Source organism: Peromyscus leucopus, chromosome 15 (assembly GCF_004664715.2).
Source record: "Peromyscus leucopus breed LL Stock chromosome 15, UCI_PerLeu_2.1, whole genome shotgun sequence".
Lineage (NCBI taxonomy): Eukaryota > Metazoa > Chordata > Mammalia > Rodentia > Cricetidae > Peromyscus > Peromyscus leucopus.
Window position 1 is genome coordinate 20029558 of NC_051076.1, and position 12588 is coordinate 20042145.

General features: G+C 47.9%; 1 protein-coding gene across 3 annotated transcripts in view; it reads left to right on the forward strand.

Annotated features, from left to right (window-relative positions):
• Smyd3 (SET and MYND domain containing 3) overlaps positions 1-12588 on the forward strand; it is a 575124-nt gene that overhangs the window by 374235 nt on the left and 188301 nt on the right. The window contains exon 1 of one of the 3 annotated variants that reach the window (XM_037211193.1): positions 4887-5358. The exons of the other annotated variants lie outside the window; for them this stretch is intronic. The gene's annotated coding sequence lies outside the window, so the exon portion shown is untranslated. Of the gene's footprint in view, positions 1-4886; positions 5359-12588 lie in introns of those variants that run through there. 3 annotated transcript variants of the gene reach the window in all.

Sequence of the window (12588 nt, forward strand, 5' to 3'; positions counted from 1 at the left end):
TTCCTCCAGAAAGGACAATGGCAGACAGCCTGTTCACCAGGATGACAAGCAGCCTGCCCTTGGTTCATACACCGCTGTTCTTTGCTTAGACTAGATAAATTCCTTCTCATGGCACAAACCTGATAACAAACAGTTTCTCCCCTGCCTTGGAATGTCAGGTGAAAATTTTGATTTTTCCTCTATGCATTTTCTCTTTATCTTCTGTTTATTAAAAATGTGTTAATAAGGGTCTTTAGTAATTTGTATACCAAGAAAGGCCTCTCGGGTAAAGTTGTCCAGCCTCTAATCTGATTTCTCGGAGAGCAGGAATATGATCATTTGCTGTTATAATGGGACACAGGACGTGCAGGGAAAAGCACATGGTCCCTCTGTGGTGCAGCCTGGGACTTGCAGTGTAATTTTCCTCGTCCTACTCATCTGCTGTTATATGAGTGCAGTGGAGAGTACCTCTCCAGATGCGTGTGCCACACGGCCTCCCACCTGGAGCAGCCCGTTAGGCTTGTGATTTGACCACCAGCCGGTTTGATCTCATCCTTGCTGTGCTGGCCAGGCTTGTATTGTTAAATTGCCCTAATTTCTGCCTCTGCCTACAAATTCAAAATTAAATAAATGTAGTCTATCAAACCAATAACTGTTACATTACAGCCTAGAAATCATACAGTACCTGCTGCTACATAATAAAATTATGCGTGTGAATAAAAAAAATGAGCTCTTGGATGGGAGATACTTAACATGGCAGGTTTGTGGTGTTTAAAGCACACACAACAAGCCTGTGAAATGTAATCTGTCTTCTTGGCACATTTGAAAAACGGTCTAGGATTCTGTGTTTTCCTTGTGGAAATGTAATTCCTGTACCCATTCATTCCTTTCAGATATTAGGCATGCTATTTTGTTATAGGGGAGTGAAAATAATATGTACCAAAAAAATAGACAGTTGAATTTCTTTTAACTTTTATTTTATGTGTATGGATGTTTTGCCTGCATGAATGCATGTGCACCACACGCATGCCTGGTGCCTGTGGGGGACAGAAGAGGGCATCGGATTCCCTGGAACTAGAATTCCAGATGGTTGTGAGCCCCTGTGTGGGTGCTGGGACTCAAACTCCGACCTCTGCAAGAGTCGCCATCACTCCTAACCACTGAACCATCTCTCCAGTCCTGCCCCACCTTCCTTTTTTTTTTTTTTTTAAATGTGAGTTTAAAATGCAGTATCCTCTCCGGATCTTTGTGTGCCATTCACCTGACACGTGCGTGCCTCGGGGTGTTGTGCTGGCCACTTGCGTGCACATCTAGGGAGGGTGACAGACAGGATGTGATCACTGAAGATAAGAAATGCGGATTTTTCTGTGATCTGTTTTCCTTCCCGGATTTGCCTGCTCTGCTGGTTCCTTCGGGGAAGGAGCTCTTGCCTGGGTGTAGATGACTGTGAGGAGGGCTCTGGGGACCAAGAGGGTGGCCGTTGGCAGGACCGCAGGGACACAAACCGAACACCTCCCTGCTTGCCTTTGCATTTATCTCCCAGGGCCACCGCACGCACGTGCTGTTGATGGAGGTGGTCACACGGACTCTTAACGTCCCCAGGAGGTGAAGTCACAAACTTCAGAGGGTTCTTGCCAGGGTAGAGAATGGGGGAGGGAAGTGAGGTGAGTGGACAGATGTGGAATTTACAGCACCACCTGTTGTTTAAATCAGATAATTAATTGCTTCAAGTTCTATTATACAAACCCTGGGCCAAACCCTGGGAGTCAATATCTCCACTAAGAAATTCTAACTCTCTGCTTATCATTCTGTAATTTAGTATAAATGGGCTATCAAGTGTGGGTTTTCACAGTGTCCAGAAAGCCAATCTATTGAAGACATACACTGGGTCCCTGTCGACATTGTGTGTGGTGCTTATGGCTCTCCATATCGTTTGCCTTTTCTCTCTAGAAACAAAATAGAGCTGTCTTTCAGCTGATAATTACGGATGAAAATGTAGGACGTGTTTGGGAGTAGCGTTAATGGCTCAGGTCCGTCATCCAGCAAGCGACTGATAGCCAGGATCAGTCGTTTTAATTGCTGCTTGTAGTCGGGATCGGTGCAGCAACAGGAGCCACTGTGTGACGGCGCACATGGGACTTCTAAATGGAGCCCAGGGTGGCTCTGGGGCTTCCGGTTTGGTGGTGTTTGTAGACGGGACAGAGGTGTGCAGGACTTCTAAAAGGAGCCCGGGGTGGCTCTGGGGCCTCCGGTTTGGCATTATGTATGTAGAGGAGACAAAGGTGCACTAAGAAACGCTAACAGATAACAAGCGAGTGATTCTTCTGAGGTGTTAAATTAGTTTAATTGCTCTGACCCATGCTAGCAGTGTAGCCTCTCTATGAGTAACCATGGCATAATAAGAAACCCTGTCGCTGGGTGGGAGACAACACAAGACTGTGGGAAGCACCGAGCGTCAGTGACGTTCAAGCTCTGACCCTGTGACTGTTTTTAGAGCATATCTCAGCATCCCAATGCTCAGAGGCTGTGTTAGGCCTTGGTGAGTAAGGCTTCCTCCTCCTCCAGGTGGATGTGACCTGCCTGTCCTTTGAATTCTTCCCCTTCCTTACATTGCTTTCTAAATTTCACACACATGGGCTGGTTCGACAACTCATTTTCTTTCTCTGTATGTGTCTACTGCGTTGTAGACGTGTGTACACACATGTTTGTACATGTACATGGAAACCAGACGTTCAAGCCTGGTGGCTTCTTCAACCGCTCTGTGCTGTAGTTCTGGAGATGTGGTTTCTCTCTGGACCTGGAGCTCACCAATTCAACTCGACTGCCTAGACAGGGGCCTGTCTCTCTGGTGCTGGGATTAAAGGCCACACCATCACACCTGACTTTTCACCTCAATAGTGGAGATCTGAACTCAGCTTCCTATCCTGGCATTGCAAGCCTTCAAGTCCCCTCAGCCACTAAAGTTCATGTTCAGACCTGGCTAACCCAATGCCAGATTTCACTGTACTGATTAACACTACCTGCAGATTTCCCTGGTGGTACTTGTAATCTCTACGAGGCTTGGGCAGAACAGTGAAAGAAAATGTGGAATTAGTGTGAAGTTACAGTTCAAAGGGAGGAGAGGCTTGTACCTAGCCTCTGGCAGGTCCCTAAGCTTCATTTCTGCATCAGAAAAGGAGGGGGGGGCAGGGCAAGTGAGATAAAAAAAATGTGGCCACTCCTTTGCTGTACTGGGTGCATAAACTTATGATTCTGTGTAAGCCTGTCATGGTATTTACAGTGCAGGCCGCCATCCCAGATGCAGGAATTAGCTTTGCTGTCTCTAGATTACACATGGCTAGTGGATGACTTCCTAGTCCTCCTCGGTGCCCGAGATTCTAGAAGCATGTGCCTTAGTCCATTTACCTTCTGTTACAGCAAAGTACTCGAGTCTGGGAACTTACTCTGATTTTGGGGGGCTGCAAGGCTAAGTTAGGATAGTCTTCTTTGCCTGGCTTCTAGTGTGGCCCTTGGCAGGTAAGCTCACTTGGCATAGATGTATGGAAGGGACCATGAGGGAGGAAGGAAGAAAGGACAGGCAAGGGCCAGGCTTACTCATTTAGAAAAGATCTGACCCTCAACTGCCAGACCTAACCATGCTGAAAGACCAGTATGGATCCTTTCAGAAGGTGAGCCATAGCCATTTACCTCTCATGCCTGCCTCTTAAAGGTCCCACACCCTTCAGATGCCATGACACCAGGGCATGAGCCTTTAGGGAACAAGCCACATCCAAACCGTAGCAGCATGGTACTTGCCCTTCCAATGAGAGACATTCTCTAATCTTTATTTTGGACTCGCAGATAAACTAGGACAAACAAGCTCTTCTTGGGGGGTCATCACTGTCCCCTAAGCCTCTTGACCCTACAGTGTTTAATCTTCAGCACACAATGTCTGTGTAGATGACACAAATGTCCACCAAGGACATGGTATAGTCACTGTCTGATGCTGTCTTAACAGCTACGGCTCAGACTGATTATTTTAAACCTTCTAAACCTTGAGTGTGACTCCATTTCTTTAAATCCAAGAACTATTTCAGGAAGAGACCTGAGTTTTCCCCTTGCCTCTTCTCTCTTCCCTATTTGGACTTTCTCCATCACTCTTATTTATTCTATGAATAGGCAAAGATAATTCGGTCAACTCCTTGCCAAAAATGCACTCAGATTTCTCTTGCAAGCACTTATTTTAAGTAAATCAGTTTAATAGTAAATGGAGAGGAGAGACAGTTTGTGGACTTCATTTTAGTCTCTCTGCCTCACAGCACCGAGCTCTTGGGGACATGTTGATCTGGCTGCTGGCTCTGGCAGATGTTTTTGCCCAGGGACAAAAGCCATCTTCTGCTCATTTAGCACACTAGAGCTGAGAGATCTCTCTCTGAATGGAGACACCTCTGCTGTGCAGCACTAGTGAGCTGGGGAAGGGAGATGGGAGCAAGAACAGAGGCCATGCTTTAAAAGTCCATTCTTATCCTCACGCCGGCAGATCGCTCGCTGCCTTAGTGGACGGGAAAGTTGATTCCATGCTCTGATTCTCAGGATTCCAGACAAAGGACCGAAACATCTCAGGACTGCCACACACATCATTTCCACTGCTCTTCCTTAAATTTTAATCTCCCCCACCATATGCTTACTACTGTTTTCAAGAGAGCCTTGTAGCACACTCACAGCATGTATGATTTGGAAGATTTTTTATGCACAAAGTGTTATTAAGACCTGCTCTGAGAGGCTGAGACCTGAGACACATGCCACCTTCAGGTTTGGAAGTGGGCAGTCTAACTTAAAATCTAAAATTCTTTCCACTTTATATGAAAACAAGTTTTATTTGTTGCTTTATTATCCCCATGTGTGTATATATCTGTATATGTATTTATAGACACATACAAACATGTTTCAGCAAAGCTAGGGTGTCAATTAAAAACATGCACTCATAAATATTTCCATGACTTCAAGAAAAGTGAAATCTCATAGTTTATTTTAAAATGCATTAAAATGGGGTCATAGACTCCCCTCAGAAATGCAAAGTGCACTTTAACTATAGAATAATTATGATCTCTAGTTTCAGCCTGTTCTGCATCAAACGCAACAGAGACAAACTCGTAAGCCTTTACATGCTAGTGTTTGCCCCATAGGAGCCCATGGGTATTTATAACTTCGCCTGGAGCTTTGTGCTCATCACCAAGGACACCGTGTGAAAGCCCTTTGAACGTGGTCTGCTCGCACAGCTCAAGGTTATTCACTCCTGTGGATTGTCTGTGAGTGTTGCCACATTAGTTACAGTCAACATCCACCTTGTGTAGACTGCATGGGGCCAAGATCTCCCAGCAACTCTGTTTTCCGCCCGAGGTAGGAAACCAGGAGACGTAATGACCTGTCCAAAGTCACACTGCATGCAGCCCGAGTCTCTGTGACTCGGGGACTGGACCAGATTCTGAGTCTAGTGCAGAACGTGGCACCTGGGAAGGTGCTGTGGAGTCTCGGGGATTTGCCCTCCACAGCCCTAAACAGAATTAACCTCGTGGTTTATAACTTTCTCAGGGGGCGGGGCAAAAGAGAGATGTTTGATCCGCAAACAAATGCTTGGCATTCACTCCGTGTGAAACCCAGAGAACCAGCCACCAGCGCAGGCTGTGTGAGCAGGGCTGTTTGCCTGCTTCTGCCTGAGGCTGAGAGGTACTGCCTGAGAAAGGGGGAGCTGCAGAGGCCACTGCTCCCCCAGCCCTGAATTGCTAGAACTCTAGCATTCACCTTGAACATGTTTTAAATCAGTGTTGGCATTCACGAATGTTGGCATTCATGGGGCACTCTCTGCAAGGCTCAGGAAATCACTGAGAAAATTACCTGAACCAGGCTGGAGAGGCAGCGCCTTCCAGAAACCCACACACGCTAAGCCGGTCCCCGCTCCGGTGACCCTGGCTCTCCATGGCTGGCCTGTGCGTCTTACTCCTGTGTGGGTACAGGAAGGACCGTAGTCTCCAGCCGTGGCTGGGGTGGCGATAGCTGTTTCCCCTGCTCCGGTCCTGAGGTCATATGGGTAGGGACAAATCCTTCAAGGGCTTAAGGGCTACCAAGCGTGGCTCAGGCTTCTTTGTCATTGAGGTTTGTGACTTCTGATGAATTAGTCCTTCCTCTTCTGCCCTAAGACCGGGTAAGGAGAGGCAGAGAGAAATGAAGGGACCACACTTGTACCACACAGCTGGACTCCTCCTCGATGGCCCCTCTTGAGATCTGTTATCCTCAAAGGTGATCTTGCCGTGGCATTATTTACCCATCTGACAGGCAGGGGCCGGCTTAGCTCCATTTCTTTTCAAATAAAATCAACTCCCTGTATAGGTCATTCACCAACTACTGTGATGCCAATCTGTTTTCATCTGATTCTTGGGGGTTAGAAAATGACCTGGTATTTCTCCCCCTCGTGCTTCGTCAGTGTTTACCTGCCTTCCCTTCCCTAACTCTTGTCCTTTTATGTGAAACCCAGAGTGCTAGATGGATAAGCTGGCTTATTGAGATGCTGTCATCTTGGACTATTTTGGAGGTGGGAGGATCTTTATTGCTCTTCTGTCTGTGTTCACTGTCCCTATTTTGAATCTTGTTGAGATTTTGGCCAGCTACCCGATTTCCCCACCCTAGTCTGGCTATTAAAATTAGCTAGTTTCGTTTAATATTCCTGTCCTGTGTCTCATTCAGGTCCTGCTGACTCCACAGAGGGTTGTAGAGGCAGGCTCCGGGGTCTGCCTCCCCTCCCCACGGCACTAGTTTATTTTAGGTTCTAGAACCTGTGCCGTAGTGTGTCTGGGAGAAATGCCGTCCAGGACCATGCCATTTTTCATCCCAAGGCAGGTGACGGTTGGCCATGCTGCTTAAACACCTCCCTGGGGCAAACAGCGTGCTGTCTCAGAGCATGCACATGTGTGTTATTTGGGGGCCCGTTTTCCCCCCTCTGCCTCCCGCTACCCCTCCATTGTACATTGGCAGGACATGGGAGTGTTGGCTTTGGCTCCAGTGACCACCCCTGGGTTCTAGGCTACGGCAAGATGGCTGAAGCTCAGCCACCTTCTGTGGTGTGCGTGTGCATTTGCGACAGACCAGAGTGGCTTCCAGCCCAGACCGCTGCTGCCCTGTCCGGCTCTCAATCCTCATTCCCGACTCAGGTGGAATCGGAAAGCTGGCCACTCAAGAAGATGGCTGACCATGAACTGGCCCTGGGTGCCCTGGATACTTCTGGGAAAACACTGTGCCTCATGGGAAATTTTTAGAGTGTGTGCTTGTTTTCATTTCATTTATTTGTTGTTGTTTGGTACCCATGGGTGCTGGGGACCAAACTCGGGACCCTACCCATGCTGCCTAAACTACCATTGAGCTGTAGCATGGACCATGTTGTAAATTTTGAGGCAAGTTCTCCCTATATTACCCAGGCTGGTCTTGAGGTCATTCTATAGCCCAACCAGGCCTTAAGCAATGTTCCTCTTCTTTAATCTCCCAAGGAGCTGGGATTCCAGGCCTGCCACCATGGCCTGACCTTTTCTTCTCACCTTGAACTTCTAGAAACTCTCCACAAGTCAGAAGCAAGCCTGGCCCCTGTGAGCTCTTGCTGTTTATGTATCGAGCAGGACAGACGTGGTCTTGGGAAGTGGCAGCTGCCTTCTGCTCAGCGAGCCTGTGAGGTGGAGAGAGGAGTAAGGGCAGTTGGGGAGGCCCGGCCTGCCCTGCTGGGAGCTGCCCTAACATTCTCTTTAGTATGTGGGGGGTGTCACATCTGTCCTCAGTGCTGGAACCTAGAGGACGCCCCTCTCAGCAGAGCGTAACTGTGAAAAGAGCAGGAAGGGAAGTGAGGTCAGGAGGAATCTGGTCTGTGACCCCTGCCTGACCTCCCCCAGTTGCTGCTCGCTCTCTGCTCGGGAACTTCACAGTGTTACGCTTCTGTGTCTCAGAGGCTCCTCATTCCTTCCTCTTGCCCGTTGTCGGTCACCGGTGGCTCTGCCCTGCGTGGTGTTTGTGTTGGTGATGTCGGCAAAGCTAGTGCAGTCCTGTGGCCTGTGCCAGAGCCACTGAGACGTGGCGCCTCCGCTGTCTGTGCCAGCTGTGTGCCCGTGGGCCACGAGACAGGTCCTGCCCTGCCACAGGCCGGGGTTCGACACCTGCTGACGGTTTTAAGTGTGGCTCCATTCACGCGCCCGCTGAATCCCGTTTCCTTCTGGCTTGTTGTGTTTTTCCTGTCCTGGGGGTGGAACCCTGGGCCTTCCACGTGCTCCGCACGCACTCCTGCCCCTGGACGGTATCCACGGTTTCCTTTTAAAACCTCCTTGAGAGTAATCAGAATTACGCACAGCTTCGTGGCTTGTGATAACAGTCCAGTTTCTGCACATATTTTCTAAATTTATGGGAAAAGGCAGGGCTCTTCCCATTCAGCCAAGATCTCCATCTGGGAAAACAGAGGCGGCCCTCGCTGCCCCTTGATGGGAACAGATACACAGTGGGCCTGTACCCAGCCTGAACACACAGAAAACACACACACACACACACACACACACACACACACACACACACACTGTATCATCTTTATCCAGTGCTAACAAATGACAACTGGCTGGAGGCGTGAAGAGCTTGGGGGTGGCACGTCCTTTCTCCTGTGCGGTTTTCACCAGAGTCTGTTTGAGAAGACTGAGTAGTAAGCAGATCATGAGGGTCTTTTGTTTCCTTGTAGTATCATTTTGGCTCCGCCTCCTCATGTCCGCCAGCCTGGCCTGGTGACTGGTTGCTTTCAGCATGCCCGAGGACTGGGACTCCCCAAGGCCGTATTCATCCCCGTGCTCCCAATGTCTCGTCTCTGCTTCGTGGCAGCCCCGTGTGGAGATAGAGTGCTCCCCCACATAGATGAGCAAACCAGAGCTTAAGCAAGTTGTCTAAAACTTGACAGGTAGTGAGCTGAGAAATTAGGCTCGCAAATCAAGTCCAGGTCAGGATAAGGGAAAGGGAATCGCTCCACCATATGCCAATTACTTCTCAGCTCCAGGGCTGCTTGGGTACTGTGAAGAAAAGCTGTACTTTATATCCTGGTTCTTGGGGCATGAGAATATTTTCGGGTTTTTCTGTTGGACTAACAAATGAAAAAAAAATTTAGGAACAGTCTGTATATGTATAACACTTCCTCCCCATTTTTGGGGGTGGGGTGGGGGATAGTTTTGCTATATGGCCCAGACTAGCCTCAAACTCTGAATTCTCTTGTCTCAGCCTCCTGAGTATGGGCGTTGCAGTTGTACCCCATAATGCCTAGCCTTTACATCACTGTGATATTATTCATTAATGTTACTGCCCATTGTTTCGTCTCTGTACTGTCTGTACTGCATGGACCTCCCGGGTGTTTGCTTGCCCTGCACCTTATGGGTGGCCCCCATGTTTTATGGGTTGCTCCAACTCCAGCTCAGCCAGGCTTCAGCCTTATGTAACCTTCAGTGTGAACTCCAGTTCTCAGGGCTCCTAAGGGCAGCGTCTCCTCCTGCGTGAGGAAGCCCGAGAGCCTGGAGAAGTTATTTTGTTTAAAATTCTTGCCTTGAAGTTCTCTTGGTGAAGGAGCCAGGCTAGAGACCATACCAGAAACAGTTGTGTTTCTTAGCTACACGGTGATGGAAGGATTGTAACTCATGGCCATTAAATTGCTTCCTTTGAAGTATAAGGAAAAGCAGAATGTTTACGGTCCTTCAACCCACAGGATTACAGTACATATGAATGAAAGACAAATGTGTCATGAACTCTCCCGGTACCATGGCTGGCAGAATTCCATCTTCACCCTTCGCTCATTAATTGGTTGACTTTCAAGTAGAAACTGGGTGAGGGGTGGGTGGTTGAGAATCAGGAGTTCAGAAGGCTTTTCCGCTCTCTCATTTAGAAGCGAGGAGTCTTTCTATGATAGCCTGACTGAAATTGAGAATTGTTGCCTCTCTCCCAGATTTACTCCGAGGGCAGCAGAAAAGGAATTATCATGTAGCATCTCCCAGCTGTCAGCATATCTGTTCTCACGTAATCCCCACAGCAGCCCTGTGACGTCATCGGCACCGCTCCCATTTTACATGTGGAAACGAGACAAGGCAGAGATTAAATGCCAAATCCGTGGTTCCAGATTCCAGTTCAGACCTAAGCCAGACATAGTATGCACTGTTGCCCCGGCCCAACTTGGCTCCCCAGAACTTGTACCAGAGGACACAGAAAATTGATGGTAGTGGTTGGGTCCCATGTCCTCCTATTAGCAGAAATGTACACTCTTCTGTTTGTTATTGAGGCGCTTCATGGGAGAAATTGTGGGTGGCAGCAGAAAATGAGCATAAGGAATTAAGGACTCTATCTGAGGTATTTGTATCTCACATGTATAATAAGCCTATGTTAGTGTTGCAGGACTTTTTTCACGGAAAGTCTTAGTGATAGCTGAGCCGTTACAAAGGGGGTGAGGAGGAAATCATGTTGAATTCAGACTGTAGTTATGTCCCCATGTTTTTAGAAGAAGTAGCCCATAAGACATAAAACCCTGTGAACTTAGGCTGAATGTGTTTATTGGTAGCACACTCTTATCACCTGGATTTATTGCCTGGAATCTTCTCAATGTAAAGTTGATCCTGACTAGGTCATTAAAAAAAGAAAATTCCACCACTCCACTAGGTGGCGCTGTGGTCGCATAGATACACTTGATGCCCCACCAGGGTTTTTGAGAGCAGGTAAGAATTTTGTGTTGGTATACTCCAAGCCTAATAGTGGGAACTGGAAACCTGTGGCGCCCTGGTGTGTTTTGCTCTCCTATTTCCACACTTCGGTGTGCCTGCACATCTTCACTTGAGATTGCTTTGCCCTTACTGTCTTCTTGTAAGTCCCACCCACCAACCCTCTGCCAATGAACGGCTTCTTCTCTTCACACCTCATTTTTCTTTGTTGAGGCCTTGTCACGCTTACATTGTACAGAGTAACGCTGAGATCTCTGTGTGCACCCTGCAGTGGGAACGGGTGAAGAAGGCTTCAAGGAAGTGGTCTTCCTGTCCAGTAGATGAGAGTCTTTCCTCTCATCTGGCCGAGCAAGCTCACCTTCCTGCTTAATGTAGAGAACTTGGTGCTGTCTCTGCAACGATAGGTTTGGGTCTAGAAATGCAATCTTTGAAAGGCTAGAGACTCTGCAAGGAGGCGGCTGAATTTGGGAGGTTTTGAAGATGGTGTTACACAGAGCTCCCATGGTATCTTCCCAGGACCATCTACAACCTCGGCAGGAGGGCGCTGCCAGAGACTGTCTAAATCTTTTATTTTAAAGTGAGGAGAGAGGGTTCCAGAGGAGCCCAGGTCTCTCTTCCCTGCATGGCAGGATTCTGTGCCAAGGAGCTGCCAACTCCCCAGAGAGTCAGCCATGCAAAGGCAGGAACGATCTGGGAATATCAGTTACTGAGGGGTCTTCAGTCCTGAGGATTGCCAATCCCAGACGTGACCTCTGCCTGACTCTCAATTGTAGCAAAAGCAGGATCATGGGAAACATTGAAGATGCTTTCAGTCTTGCTTGTAATGTGTTAGTCATCACTGTGTAGAATTATTCTTGTTTCTATCTTCAAACCACAGCTTGCAGAGCCAGGATCATGATAGAAAAGAGGCATGCTTCTTTGATTTGGGGAAAGGCAACTAATATAAAAACTCCCTAGCTCCAAAATGGGATCAGTTCCTCGTGTCCCTTGGTTCCAGCAATGAAGCGCGACACTGTCTCTCCCATAACACCTAGAGCTGGGAGGAACTCGCCAAACACCGACAGCCTGGAAGGCTGAAGATGGCTTGGCAGGAAGAGAAGGTGCTTGTGGGAACCAAAGTTGTGGGTAGACAGGCATGTTGGGACTTGCTCGGCATAATTTTCCTCTTGGTGCAATTCATCTTCTATTGACAGAAAACTTCCTCACTAGCAGCACTTTCTGGGATGTCGTTTAATTCACACCATCAAGTTCAGAGATGTTCAGGTGAATAAGTTGGAATGCAGTGTTTGGAACTGATCTGGCCCAAAAAATTGGTTCTCTAGGGACCTTAGGAGTACATGGTGTCATCTCTGTCCCCCCTGTCAGACAAGTGGGACACCAGACCTTTCTTTCCTGGGGCTTGGCCACTCGTATGTTGCTGAGTAGTGGACCTCTTCTTGCTACCACAGGACTTAGAAAATTCATTTCTGTTTTCTTGGATGAAGTAAAGCAGCGGCCTCTGCTCTCAATCCATGTGGGATATAGCGTGTGATCGTCTCCTTTTCTAGTCTTATATATTCCAAACTCAATGAAAGGACTTAATAAGTACTCATTGCTAGTGGGCAATACTGAGTATGTCCATCAACTTCCTGCAGTTTACTAGTCAAGATGAACTTAGTGAGTTGTCAACCATCGACATAAAACTCTCAGGCTTGGGGTTGAGATCTCTGTGACCTTGGTTAGTGAAGAGCCTAGAAATGAAATTCCTTAATTACATTTTTGGGCTGTGTGGTAAAATAAAAGGTCCATTGTTTCAGGAGGGCACACCTTTTTCTTCCCCAAGGAAGGTGTTTAGGGTTTGGCAATATTCATGTCATGTTTGGTTGGG